Source organism: Centruroides vittatus, unplaced genomic scaffold (assembly GCF_030686945.1).
Source record: "Centruroides vittatus isolate TY-2023 unplaced genomic scaffold, ASM3068694v2 contig_651, whole genome shotgun sequence".
NCBI classification, from domain to species: domain Eukaryota; kingdom Metazoa; phylum Arthropoda; class Arachnida; order Scorpiones; family Buthidae; genus Centruroides; species Centruroides vittatus.
The window spans coordinates 501,858-516,542 of NW_027122405.1; the positions used below are offsets into that span (position 1 = coordinate 501,858).

Consider the following 14,685-nt stretch of genomic DNA (forward strand, 5'->3'; position numbering starts at 1 on the left):
TTTCAGTATAGAATTTGCTTTCTATAAGCAAATTATACTTTTTATATATAAGAAAATATAATCTAAGCAGAAAAAACTTTTTGTTCATTTTCAGAATTTATTCGGGGCTCCCATTGTGGGCCTGGCCGAACCCACGATGAGCATGGTGAAACGAGTTAATATATATAGGCTTATATTTATTTATTTATATACGGTATATAGGCCTGTAATATACTATATATATTGTATACAGTATATACATACATCAGGTTTTATAGATGAAATGTAGGCATTTTGAAAAAAACACTTAATGATAATTAACTGAATAATGATTACAGTTCAATCTTGTAGTTAATCATCACCATTATCAATCATACCGCTGCAAGCTTTTAATTCCATGAGCATAGAATGAGGTTTTACTTTGAAGAAAATCTCAAGAGTCAGATATTATAATTGAACTGTATATTGGAATATGGTTCTGCAGGGTGTGAAATGAATGATAGTCAGTTGAAGACAAGTCTAGGCTGTAAGGTAGATAAGGTAGAACCTCCCAACCCAAATGACCAGCTTCTCTAAGGTCATTTTCGCTCTACGCGTTGGCGCGTCGTGGTAGTGGTATCAGACTTTGTAAACCGAAACCAAGATAGAAAAAATTTCTTAATTTTGATCTTGAGATTCAGCCCATCAGTGGCCGAGTGGTTCTGTCGCTAAACACTGGGAGTTCGGTGACAGGTTCGCGCCGCGCTCGGACGGGCTGGTCACGTGGAGTTTTCCGGGTTTTCTCCGTGTTTGTAACACTTGAATAGGGGTCAGTTTCCCTTATAAGACCTCCCGGAAGGCATTTTCCCTTGCGTAACATCGCGCCCCAGAGAAGGCAACGGGAAACCACTCTGGATGTAACTTTCCCTAAATAAACCTCGGCGCATTACTAACTACTTACTAACCTACGCCAGGTGTCGCCGACATCAGGAATCTGATATGGCGTACAAAGATCTTGATGTTTAAGCGATCCAGTTATTCAAAGTAGGGTTCTTGGTTGGAAGGAGCTTCGCGGTGACCTAATCATCGCCTTCTTCCGCACTATCGGCTCTTTGACATTTGGAACAGTCGCTTGACGTTTGTTCATCCGTGAACGCTTTAACAAACGCTTTACAAATGAAATGAGAACGCTTCGTTGCGTTGGGCTATTTAGAAGTGCTAAAGCAACAGCAGACGAAAGTTTCATATCGAGTTAAGTTCGAAACTCCAAGCCTATCTTTACTGAAGAAAAACAAGAAAAAATTCGTTTTTGTCGATTTTTCCGACCGATGGCGAGATTATTATTAATCAAATTGAAGACAAGTCTGCCCAAGAGGGACCACCATTTATTTTGCGCTCCAGACTAAAAACATACACATATGGCGACAGGCCTTCCTTTTTAGGCTTCATGTCGCCAAAGGTAAAAAAGTCCTTTAAAAAACACAAACATCCAGTTAAAACTAGGAGTCGGTGACACACAGACGTCTTACTCTTTTATGTGTATGTTTTTAGTCTGGAGCGCAAAATAAATGGTGGTCCCTCTTGGGCAGACTTGTCTTCAATTTGATTAATAATAATCTCGCCATCGGTCGGAAAAATCGACAAAAAGAAATTTTAAAATACCGACGCCAGGGTGCAGCTTTAAAATTTGCATTTTCCAGCGCTTGTTCCAGCAGATAAAAAAGCGGAAACACCCACTGGCTGGATGGTTAAAGAGTAAGACGTCTGTGTGTCACCGACTCCTAGTTTTAACTGGATGTTTGTGTTTTTTAAAGGACTTTTTTACCTTTGGCGACATGAAGCCTAAAAAGGAAGGCCTGTCGCCATATGTGTATGTTTTTAGTCTGGAGCGCAAAATAAATGGTGGTCCCTCTTGGGCAGACTTGTCTTCAATTTGATTAAGAAAAAATTCCTTTACATCTCAGATGTTTTTGTTTGGATCAATTGTTTTTTGGTTAATGATTGTGTTATTACATCAAGACATAAGACGATGACGTTTGTAAGTACAGTTTAGTCAGGGCTCGCGATCGAAAGCTTTCGATACGTCGTTAGTAAAATCGTTATAAGAAGTTTTAATTCTCATAAATTCCAGCTTTTGTTATTCTGGATAATATTTTGAATAAAAATCAATCGTTTCATCCAATTTTATCCTTACAAGCGTAAAATTAAGCCGTAAAAGTAAAATAGCTCCGTGAACTTTGGCCTATCGACCCGGAAGTTTCGCCGATAACGAGAAAGGCTTAAGTTCAAAATTTGAGCTTTCTAGACCAGTAGTTTTTTTTCCTTTAGAAGCGTCTGCTATGCCGGATGAAGAAAAGAAGAAAATACAGCTTTTCTGAATATTTTTGCAATTTTAATTGCTTATATTTCGACAGCCCCTTTATAAAAAAACGTGAAATTTTGCACACTACCTAAGAAAACAAGTATCCTTCGAACGAAATATTCAGGCTTTTGGGGCGGAGATATTGACCCCCGAAAATCGGCAACTCTGATTTCTGTATATATAGTCAGTCAGTGACTTTTTAACTTGGTGCCGTGACTCTCGATTGTTAGACATTGCTGATGCGTCTATTTTCAATGAACTGTCTAATTACTCTACTTACTGATTTATTTGCAAATGAACTAATATCTGAAATAATCTAAATTCAACATCTTCAATTAAGTTAATTTTTAAAAAAAATTAATTTTTTATCATATCTGATGATGTATCTGATCCCGGAAAGATTTATTTATGGGAAATCTATGGGCATAGTACCATGCCTGTAAACTGCTTATCCGATATAAAATTCGATGGCACGCATTTCTTCGCGTCTTTAAAATGTTGTTTACACTATAACCTATGTAAAGTACGGTGTGAATAAGCGACTGACACCGACGGGTACGACATACAAGGGTGATCGAAATGATCGTTAAATATATCATTGTTGGATAATTATCGAACGACTGACTGTTACAATTAGGCGAATTCTTTCTGCAGAAATGAATGACGAGGCTTTAATATCTTTAATTCAAAAACAGGAAAGACATAATGATAAACAACATAAAAAATTAAGCGATAATGCCAGGGAGGATACAACTTGGAGAGTAATTGCTGAAAAGTTGGGCAAAGCAGGTATTATAAGTGTATTATAAGGATTTTATTATACTGTTGCTTCTTTCTAAATAGTAGGCTATATTAAGGATATATTAATTTTATATGTAAATTAAGTGGTAAAATATATAAAAGAGAATATAAAATTATAAAATATTTAGAAGAATTGTGTTTACGTATTAGTTTTTTCTTTCTTTTTAATGCCTGTTATAAAATTACATTTTTAATACAGAATTTTTACCACAATATAAAATATTGAAGAAAAAAAATTATAAAAATATTTTATTGTAAAGATAAATTAAAAAAAAATATTTTCAGGCTTGAGGAGATATTTAAAATTGATTTCGTTTTTCGAAAAAAAATTAGAAATATTTTAATCTTTAATAAAAGAATTAGAACTATACAAAAGACTATATAATGTTTAAAAAATTAGAATTTAAATTTTATTATTCGTATCAAAGGATGGAGATTCTAAGGCCTTTGTGAATCAATAAATTGAGATTCTAAATCTTAATCATGAGCTGTATTTTTAGATACATTAACAGATAAAAGAAAAGTTATGTGAGGTGATATTATTCAATAGGACCTTTTAGAATACGGATTCAATATAAATTTTTTGTTTAACATAAGGTAATTTACAGAACTATGTTCATTCATTATTAAGTTTAGATCCAGCTAGACAAGTATTTTAACATGTTTATTTATCAAGAAAGATTTTTATCTCGAATTATGAAATGATGATTCTTAACGTTTATTAATTAGTTAACACAAAGCATATTTACTGTATATAGACAACACATTAATGGGATAAGATAGTGGTTCCCAAACTTTTGTGACTCTTGGTTCCCTTAACTCTCTGCTATTTGGCGGTAGGTTATGAGGCTCCTCTCTATGTATATAAGATACATATATATAGTATATGTAAGTTATGTGTATATTTTTGGATAGAGTAAACCAAGACTAGATATATTCTAAGAGTAAAACTAAAGAATAATTAATGTGTTGGTCTTTGAAATCATCTTGATATATCTTTACATTTTTGATAACATTGTTGACGTTTATTTAGCCAAAACTTTGATTTGTTGTACACTCTATTATATACAACAGAAATATTTCACAAGCACGAAACAATTGAATGGATCACTTATTAATTAATTAGTAGGGCATTTATTATAATGAAGCTTAATTCATAATTACATAATAAGCAACTAAAATATCAGTTGAGTTAATTTTCAACTTAATAATAAGTTGAAAATTAGATTTCATGTTCTTTAGAATTTACTAAATATCATTATCATTTAATTTTGTTGCATTATACTGTATTTCAGAGATGGGCAGTAATTAATGGTAGGTAATAATTAACTATTAATTATTACCCATCTTTACTAAAGTATTTATAATTTTATACGTAATAAATTATGCAATTTGTTTTTAGGTTCCTCTTATAAAACCAAGTGGTTTAATATAAGAAATCAATTCAGAGATGCTGTTAAGAATAAAAGAAAAAACTAAAAATGGAAAAATGAAAAGAGGAAGAAGAAAGGAAATATTATTCTCTGCGTTTTCTTACTGATAAAATTTTTAACAAAATGAAAATACTGGTAATAATAATTTTGCATAGTAGAAAACAAGAATACTACAACAACAAACAGAAGGAAAATGGAATACTACAAATTCCAAAAATAAATTGGTATATTCTTCGTATAATTACAAAAATCTTAATTCTGTTATTGCATCAATTTTTGTTGTAATTTCTTAACTACAATTACATCAAATTATGAATAATAATTTCTTTTTGTACTGTACATAAGATTTCAATAAAATTTATTTATTTGTACAACTTAAAATTATTGTATTAGGCTATATTTTTTAATTCATCTTCGATAAAGAACTTAAATACTTTTCTATATCAAAAATTTACTCTACATGGTTTTAGATACATTGCATATTAAAAATATAAATCTAGAATCATTCCTGTCTCGTTCCTTGTATTATCAGTGACAGACAAGAAACGACATATGAAACTAATATCAAGAAAACTATAGATTTGGCACGTTATACAGCACAGTGTGTTAAAAAAAATTAATGCAAGAAACATGTCTCGAGTTCTAGAGACCACCTGGAGAAGATTCGAGATATATGCTGATCTACTTCTTTATGGGGAACCGCAATACTAAGCTTCCTATCACTGCAACAATTCTACCTAAATCTCCACAATTAATTGTTCGGCCAAGTACAAATACAATTCCTACACTTTCAAATGCTCGTCCTACTGTATCGACAATTAGATGTGTTGTTCCCCGAGCCACAACACAGGTAAAAAATTACATGTAAATTTTATTTTGAAATTTGTACTTTATTGATTTAAAATCATCAATATGGTTAAATATGTTAGTTTTCGACAACTAATGCTTATTAAAAATTGAAAAATATATTACATCATAAATTTAAAAAGAACTTTATATAATGAAACTTAAATACATTACAATCTTAATCATCTGATAAACTTGGGACTGAAATGATATCAGATTATCAAATAATCTGGATTACCAAGAGTCATGGATTATAGCCGAACAGCGCAAAAAGTATACGTGAAATCCGGGCGCCCGGCCCAGCTAATAGACCGACAGCGAAAAACAATTTAAAAAAGAATTTGTCACGTTCCCCAGGTGAGGCTCGAACTCACAACCCCGGCATAACTCACAAGTACTGCTTATAAGTACCGTGCGCTAACCAATTGCGCCACTGGGGACCGCAGTTTCCCAAACACGTTAACAATTACTAATATTCTCCTTTGCGAACGAGAAATGATCTCGAATGACACAGAACACTGAGAATCCAGCGAAGTTTATGGTATAAATTGCGAATTTTGTCGGACTAAATTCGCAATTGTCGAATTTACAGCAAAGAGAACATGTCGTTGGTGCACAAGAATAGTGACACAACTCAAAAATTTCCAATTTCGAGTTTATTGTAGAAATGTATAGCAAACTCCCCATATTTTTATGTGGAAGAACGAACACTAATATTTATTTCCAAAATAGATTTGAAAATTTTCAAAATCCAAGATCATGACAAAGCCTTAGCAAAGAAACAAGAAACTTTTAGGTGGCTGTTCTGGAAGATCTATTTTTTTGAGTTGTGTCACTATTCTTGTGCGCCAACGATTTGTTCAATGACTTATTTCTCTTGCAATCTGCAAACGCAGTGATGCCTTGCCCGTGGGTTCACCCAGTAAAAATAAGTTTGTGTTTCACTTGTGGCTACCTGAACGAAGAAAGTAACCTCCTACTCCCTGAAGATTTCGTCAAACACGCATCGAAGATTCCTGGCCCAAAGTTACATGCTTAAAACAAAGTTTTACATTCATTTTGCATTCTATACAGTGGATATGTTGATTTAATGAAAGTGGTGTGAACACATTGTAAGAAGTATCATCATATGGAGCAATCGTCGATTCGGTGTCCGGTACACTTTTGCACTCACCATTCGAGAGACTTTAAAAAAGCAAGGAGGTGTGGCAGGAAAGCGAGGTGCGTTTCTGTGAATTTGCTCAAAAATTTAAAAGGGCCGTCTACGGAATGACGAGCGGAGATTCACGCAAAAACCCGCGAAACTTTTCAAAAACGTATCTTGTACCTGCCAGGGATCGAACCTGGGACCTTCCGCGTGTTAGGCGGACATGATAACCGCTACACCACAACCACTTGCTCCAATTAATAGTCAAATCTGATCAATAAGCACGTCTGGATTACGTCCACCGTTCCGACCCGGAAGCATTTCGCTCCGTCAGATTTATCTGTTGCGACGTTAAGCCACAATTCAAAACCCGACACACGCCAGACTTTCAAGCGCATCGCGTTTCGAAATTAAATTTAAACTTAATAATCATTCTTACGAATAGAGACAAAACCGGGATTACATTTAACTAGTGCATTAAACTCCCAGCTTTCGTATCGAAAATACTCGTAATAACAAAAAGTTCATTGCCTTTTTGTTCGCGACTTTCCGGTAATAATAAATTCGATTTTCTGTTTAATCCGAATCCACGATATAATGGGGCTACTGTATTTCATTGGCTTTGATCATTGTAGATACTGTATACAGGAGAGAGAGAAATGGCGTCATTAAATGTCTTTCTAATAATTAATTGAAATTATTATTGCTCTGAGTGATTTTTATTCCTGGGGATATTACATATTAATTTTAAATAATAATTTTTAATAATTTTTAATAATTTTAAATAATAAATAATTTTTTTAAAATTTAAAATTGTACTTATTCTTTATATTTTGATATTTATAAGTGAAATATATATATATATATATATTTAAATTTCATTAATTTTTTTTCTAGGTCAAACTTTAACTATATCTTCTGGTAATTATACTGTTAATGTGTAATATCCTCTATTATCATATTTTATTAAAAACTTTTTATATTTTTAACTATTATAAAATGGAAAAAGCTTAATTTTCAAGGTAGAGATGGGTCTTATAAAAAATTGTAAATGCTAATAACGAATAAAATCGTCATTAAGTCTGAACCTAATGGAGATACACACGACCCCCATTATGTCCCCACCTCCTTGATCTTTAACCACCAAAATTTAATAGCGTTAATCCTCCTAAAAAACAAACTTCCCTGCAAAATTTCAGAAATTTTCGACAAAAAGCACAGGAGTTATTAAGCTTCAAACGGGGTGAACAAAATCGTGCCCTCCACACACACTAACATCCATACATACAGAAATTATCCCGAATTTTTTTGCATTTCTCGACGTTTCAAGATGTCCTAAGTCCAAAAATGTAAAAATTTGGGGGGGGGGGTCATTTTTTGCCGGATCGTCATACTATCCCTCTGTATAACAGCCGGAAAAATAAACATTACATCCTCTATGTGAAATCTGGAAGTTAAAAACCTAGAAATTTCTGAATTTTTTCACTCCAGTTATAAACGACTTAATCAACAACATTCCATACCCGGGAAATTGTTGACCCTCGACGGGCAACGATCACCCCCTAACTATCAACAAGCCGTTGTTCCCTCGGATGCAGGTAGATCATCTTGCACGATGGTTTACAGTTAGCGTCCGAGCTAGTCGTTTATTTAAAGTCCGGGAACACCTATGGCCCAAATTGCGATCCGTTATCGATCACGTGACAGGTTTTCCCGTCAAGAAAAACTTATAAAAGACGCTTCCTTCCCCCCTAAAGGGCTCTCCGATCGTCTCTCCAGTACGAATCGTACTGCGCCGTCGACCGAACCCGAAGTTTCTACGTTTCTAAGTGCCACTGATCCGCCTCGAATTTTCTAAGGTTCTACGTGCCACCGGCCAAATACAGGACTCTCCGTCATCCCGAAGATTTCTATTACTGCGGAGTGAATATTTACCTAAGGGACATTCGCTGGACTCCGTTTATTACGTAATTTATAGAGGTATGAACAAATATTTGTAAACTCTCTCTCTCCGGCCCCTTTTTGTATATGAGGTTAGAAGTATAGTTTTGTTCGTTTGGCTTTTAATAAATCTTGTTTTGTTATAAAATGGTGTCTTTCTTGACTGTCGGCTTCGCCTTATCGTCGACCCCATCCTTCCTCCTCACCCACTCGCGTAACGCGTAACGCGCCGTCGATGTAACTGCCATCCTTGACAAGTGAGTCGCCGGAACGGAAGGTACGACTCCCTCTTACTTCCCCGGGAACTCACATATTGGTGTCAATCGAGTGGGGTTTCGACTCTTTCGAACCCCCCCCCCCGATTTCACACTCTATATCTCAAACCTTAAATGGTAAATATCTTAACTTTCTCGATAATTATAGGAAAATTACTCGTAGATTTATAAAAAACACTGTTCCGAATACATTATAATTAGTTACCACGACGATCGATGTACAGTACAGTGTATTCGGAGAAGCTTTTTATTAAGCCCTTCTTATTGCATAATTGATATAAATATCTGATTTTAGACCAATATTATACAATCAAAAATTATTTAATGTATCATGATAAATACGTTCTTCAAAATATAAACGAGTAAACATACACGGGCCCTGTGTTTATGGATGGTATATACAGGTGGTGTAGAAAGAGGCGGTTGTATGTATATAACAGGCCTGGCCAACCCGCGGCCCATCACGTTAAATTGTGTGGCCCGCTAAGCGATATTATATATCTATTAAAACTTTTGTTTTCCGTTATGTGTATACCAAATAAATAAATGAAAACTTGCGTGTGTCATTGTTATAATGCGCAAGTGCGAGTACGAACTCTTGGTATAACAATAAAATCTTATTCATTTTGTATTTGTTTTACTTTTTTGAAAGCATGTTTGCCTAAATTGTTGCTCACCGTAATGAAAGTGGCCCGCGAAACAATTTGGGTTGGCCAGGCTTGGTATATAATAATATACACCTTGGCATCCAGCGGTTGGATTTTACTAATTATTTTATTATATGGAGAGATTATAATATAAATATTTTGAACAAACATATCTTTGTATGTCGGGACGTGAAAATATGAATGTATTAATTGTTATTACTGAACAGTTGTATCAACTTAAATCTGTTGGAAACAACAGTTTTAAGCACATAAAGAGCGCCATAATAGTAAATTTGCCCCCGCACACACTGCTATGCGAACACACAGATACGCTCAAAAATTCTCATACGGCATGAGTGAACCATTTTTTATCTAACAAGAAAGAACTCTCAATGTCAAAATAAAAAAAAAAAAACTCGATTTCGATAACCACTTAATAATTACAAAATACTCATTTCAGTTTTAGCAAGAAACTATTTTAAAGCTTTGTACTGTACCTATTGATACTTAATTAGTCAAGAACATGCTAAGTTTTCAGCCAATTTCATCGAAGGTCAAATCAATTAAAAAACAATAAATTAACGGTTAATCTGTATGTCAGATACAGCAGTTAATTTTTTTCCTCATGTTATTCAGGTCAAATTGATAGCTAGAACAAGTACTTATGAAATAAAAATATTTTTTACATAATACTTTAAGGATAGGCTAAAATTCAATAAAAACATGATTGTTTTAAATATTCGTTTTGCATTCATAATATTTTCAATTGAGTAATATTGTAATATTACTACAATATTACTCAATTGAAAAATATTATGAGTACAAAATTGAGTAATGCATGTATACATAATATATATACAGTATATAATTATCGTTGCCGTGCTGTCAGTAACCAGCTGGGCCTCCAAAGGCCAGGGCTTCGTGCATTGCACCGTCTATACTTAACTAGACTAGATCCACTACTTATATAGGCTACAGTAATGTATGAAAATACTAATACAGTATATATACGTGGTACGATCCAAAAGTTCGGGGAATGCAGTAATCTATGATAACAAAAGCATGTATTTGAAGTTACAGCGTATGAAATGGATTCTACCAAACCACCTCTACGTATTCAGGTTAATTTCACCCATGTCATGTGATTAAACCGTCGAGCGCTGCTGTTTTTTTCCGGAGATAGTTACCTTTGTCCTGCGACGTAATCAAAGTGGAGTTTCAAGAACAACCTCCAACATTAAATTTTGTCAGCGTTTAGGTAAAACACCTACGGAGATTTTAAAATTCTAAGAAAGGTGTACGGTGATTCTACGGTAAAAGGTCACGGTGAAGTCGAAATGTTGGAGGTTGTTCTTGAAACTCCACTTTGATTACGTCGTAGGACAAAGGTAACTATCTCCGGAAAAAAATAGCAGCGCTCGCGGTTTAATCACATGACATGGGTGAAATTAACCTGAACACGTAGAGGTGGTTTGGTAGAATCCATTTCATACGCTGTAACTTCAAATACATGCTTTTGTTGTCATAGATTACTGCAGTCCCTGAACTTTTGGATCGTACCACGTATATATATATATATAGGCCTACTGTATTATGTTATATATAATACATATATTATTTACTAGTTATTATTTACCTAGTTTTAGAAAAACTAGGACACTTAACTTGTCTATTAAGTTTCCTATTTGGTCTTCTGGGAGATGTTGTTAGTAATACAACTTGGTCATATTGCCAGTCCGTTCTGATCTACGTAAGATGAACTTCTTTGGATATGTAATATAAGGCCATAACAATGGACATAATATGGCCAATAATAACAGGTTGTTTGAGGAATTGAATAAATCAACGAAATAGGGCAACACGGGCGATCTGCCAAAAGGTTATGCCTCTAGGGAGGACTTTCTGTAAAACTGGCCATATTTAGGTGTTTAAAAAAATCCTTTCTGCCCTGTGAGCACTCAGAGAGACTTTTTATTAAGCCCTTCGTGGTTTGGGCCAGATCCACGATGGGGCTGCCGGGTGGCAAGAGACTGGGCCCAGAGGCGGCGTAAGGCATGGGCGACGTGGGCCACCGCCTACGGCCTCGCGGTCCGAGGGGCCTCGCGCCTCGAAGGTTTATGCATTACTTAAAAGCCGTGAACGCAACGAAAAAATTTTACTCGTCATAAAACGATAAATATATTGACATATCAAATTTGTTTTTATTTAATCTAGCAACATTTGCTGGCGTTGCGTTGCTATCGCGGGGAATCCCCGCCAGCCGGAGCTGGGGATTTCCCATTCAGTTTGTTTACGTTACTTTCACGCTGGATTCGAAAAAATGCTTGTCTGACGCTCGTCAATTTATTGAGAATAGCAGTTATAAACTGCCAAAAGACTAAAAATGAAGGGTAGCCAAAAAGAAAAGGATGTTCGATTATGAAGGCAGCGATCAACCTATACAGTCTCCCAAAAGCCGGTATGAAACATATTTTTTAACACTACTATGATTGATTCTATAATAAGTAATATGGATTCGAGATTTATGTCTTTAAATCAACATTTTGAAAATTTTGGTTTTCTCTCTGATCTAAGCAAGTTAAAAAATATTCCAAAAGAGCAAATATTAAAAAACTGTCAAGATTTACACTCAGTCCTGCGAGTGGATGAGAGCAGTGACTTCCAACCTTACGAATTATATGAAGAATTACAAACAATAATCCCAAATTTACCCAACTTCATTAAAGATGTGAAACAGCTTCTCCAATACACAACAGAAAATAACTTGAAAGAAATTTACCCAAATATTTACATTGCCGTTCAAATTTTGTTAACAATACCGGTAAGTACTGCCTACGTTGAAAGGGGCTTTTCAAAATTAAAACCAATATAAAGTTATTTAAGAAATACAATGGGTCAGGAAAGACTTTAAGCTTTGGCAGTTTTATCTATTGAAACATATATAGCATCTAAGCTGAATTACGATACAATTATTAAGGAGTTCAGTAAGGCTAAAAGAAGGAAATTTCTGTTTCTTTACTTCTTTTTTGTAAATTTTTCTTTAATGTTAGTCAAAGAATATAGTTTGCATTTTTATGAATAAAAATTTGACAGTTTCAACTGCTTTTTATTTTATAAAATCCGTCTTCTTCCGCCACCATTGGGCCTCGCGAAATGTACCTTGCTAGAGCCCTCTATATATAGGGCTCTATACCTTGCCACATCAAATTTAGATCTTGCCCCGCCACTGACTGCACCAGACCACTCCCTGAAAAATTCCTGGAGTTTTTCGACCCGTTCGTTTCCCTGGTTGTCAGAGCAGTAAGCTGAAAATAATATCAAGTATATTAATAAAAATAAAAAAGTTTTTATTTAAAAACAATGGAGTCAGATGATCAGTCTTTACTTATTTGTACTATTAACCAGTACACGGAAAAACACTTCTCCGATCCTTTCTGACTTATGGAGACTAAAAAATTCCAAGACTATCTAATCCATTTACTTAAAACGGAGTAAGAGCTGGGTTTAAACAGGTTAACTTTGAGAGAAAAAAATTTTTATTTTACATCATACTCCACCCTAAATGCATTTCGCCTCTATCGGCCTCCTCAGTAGGGTTTCTCACGAACAGAATGTGATATAAGTTAGCCATCAGTGATATTTGTTGTTTGCTACGCATTTCAGCATATGTTTATTCACACTATACAGCTGGCTGATGGAGTCACTGAACCGACAATTATTCTTTTATATATTTGTTGGCGGAGATTATAAACTTACAGCCAGTGACGACCGGACGAGGCAGTTATAAGGAATCCGTCTACTGCTCTGGGGACCCAGATCGAATTTGGCCGAGAAAATCCCCAGTAATTTTTCATGATTGTCCTGTCCCTCGTCACTCGGCCACTTCCATTGTGAACCTGACCGAACTCAAATAGATATGGGAAAAAAAGACCCGCTTCGTGCCTTCATCTACGATCACAATCATTGATTAGCACCAAAAGCATCATTAACAACTTGCAACTTACTTCGCACTAGCCACATGTGACCAGGAACGGATAGACCTTTCAAACAGACAAAACTTTCTCGCCAAAGATGGCGGCCAACAACTGTTAGTGACGGTTGATGTTAATACTTTCATTAAAAAATCACAATGCAATGTTTTGTTGGTAGCATGCCACTGTCCATTCCTATAGTAAGGATCAACCATTAGGAGCATTTTTGTAGAAGCTACATTGTTCATAAAATCAAAATGAACAAAATTCAAAAAGTATTGGAATTGCAGGCCCTTCTCCCGTTCCTGTCACTTCTAATTTCGTCTAGTAGATAAAAGTTCGTTTCGATAAGCGATACGCTGCGAGAGGTTCTGCAAATCCCTCGCATAATAATAAAGTACAGTACAGTACATCCATCGCCGTTTTATTTCTCTCGACCCTTTGACGGTATCTTGTATTACGAGTATATCCATTCTTATTCTCTTTTTAACTATTAATTTATAATATAATAATGGTGTACATTTATGTATATATGTTTACATAAGACGTGTCAGGTATACTCAAGGTCATACTCAGGAAATTACGAGCAATTAAATATTTCGTATTGGCCGTTGCCATAGTTTGTTGGAAACCATCATCCAATCAGGCAATGACAATATGGGAGATCAACAGAATGAGGGTTTTTTCCTTTTAAATGTACAGTACTATTATTATGAATATAAAATAAACATTTACTTCTTGAATCACTTTACACCTACTATTTTTTTAAGAGAGAAACCTTTCTTCAAGAGACTAACAAAATGTCATCTTCTCGTACATTAGAATTTGATGTTTGATAAACCAGTGACCAAACGCGCACAAATTAACCGGCTAATAATTAGCACATTCAATTCCTTTTTCCATCGATACAAGCTTTTCTTTTAATATACCATAACAATTCCGATAACTTCCAAATTTATTTAAAAACTATTGTTAATATAGCTATTTATCATGCTGTTTCGGAAAAAATAACGCTTAATCACTACAGATAAAAATTATCAGAAAATAATGACAAATGCATTAGTAGTTTCACACGATTACGATATAAAATTAATTTGATATGCCTCTAATCAATATATGCAAGTATATCGATTACACACACGTAATTGCCTTTATAGTGAAAGTAATAAAGACAATTATCATCTAATTAACAATATTTAGTTACAAAACTTCAGATTGTTTTCATTTAAATTTCTTTGCTTACATTTACTTAATGATTCATAATCACAAGTTACGCCATCGAATGATTTAATGTCAAGTGATCT

The 14,685-nt window shown here is 34.5% G+C and overlaps 2 non-coding genes across 2 annotated transcripts; both read right to left on the reverse strand.

Annotated features, from left to right (window-relative positions):
• Positions 1-5,749: 5,749 nt before the first annotated feature.
• On the reverse strand, positions 5,750-5,840 carry TRNAI-UAU (transfer RNA isoleucine (anticodon UAU)). Its single transcript is given in 2 exon segments — positions 5,750-5,785; positions 5,803-5,840. It is a non-coding gene; the product is annotated as a tRNA-Ile (tRNA).
• Positions 5,841-6,722: 882 nt separating this feature from the next.
• Positions 6,723-6,795, reverse strand: TRNAV-AAC (transfer RNA valine (anticodon AAC)). The gene has a single exon. It is a non-coding gene; the product is annotated as a tRNA-Val (tRNA).
• Positions 6,796-14,685: the final 7,890 nt, after the last annotated feature.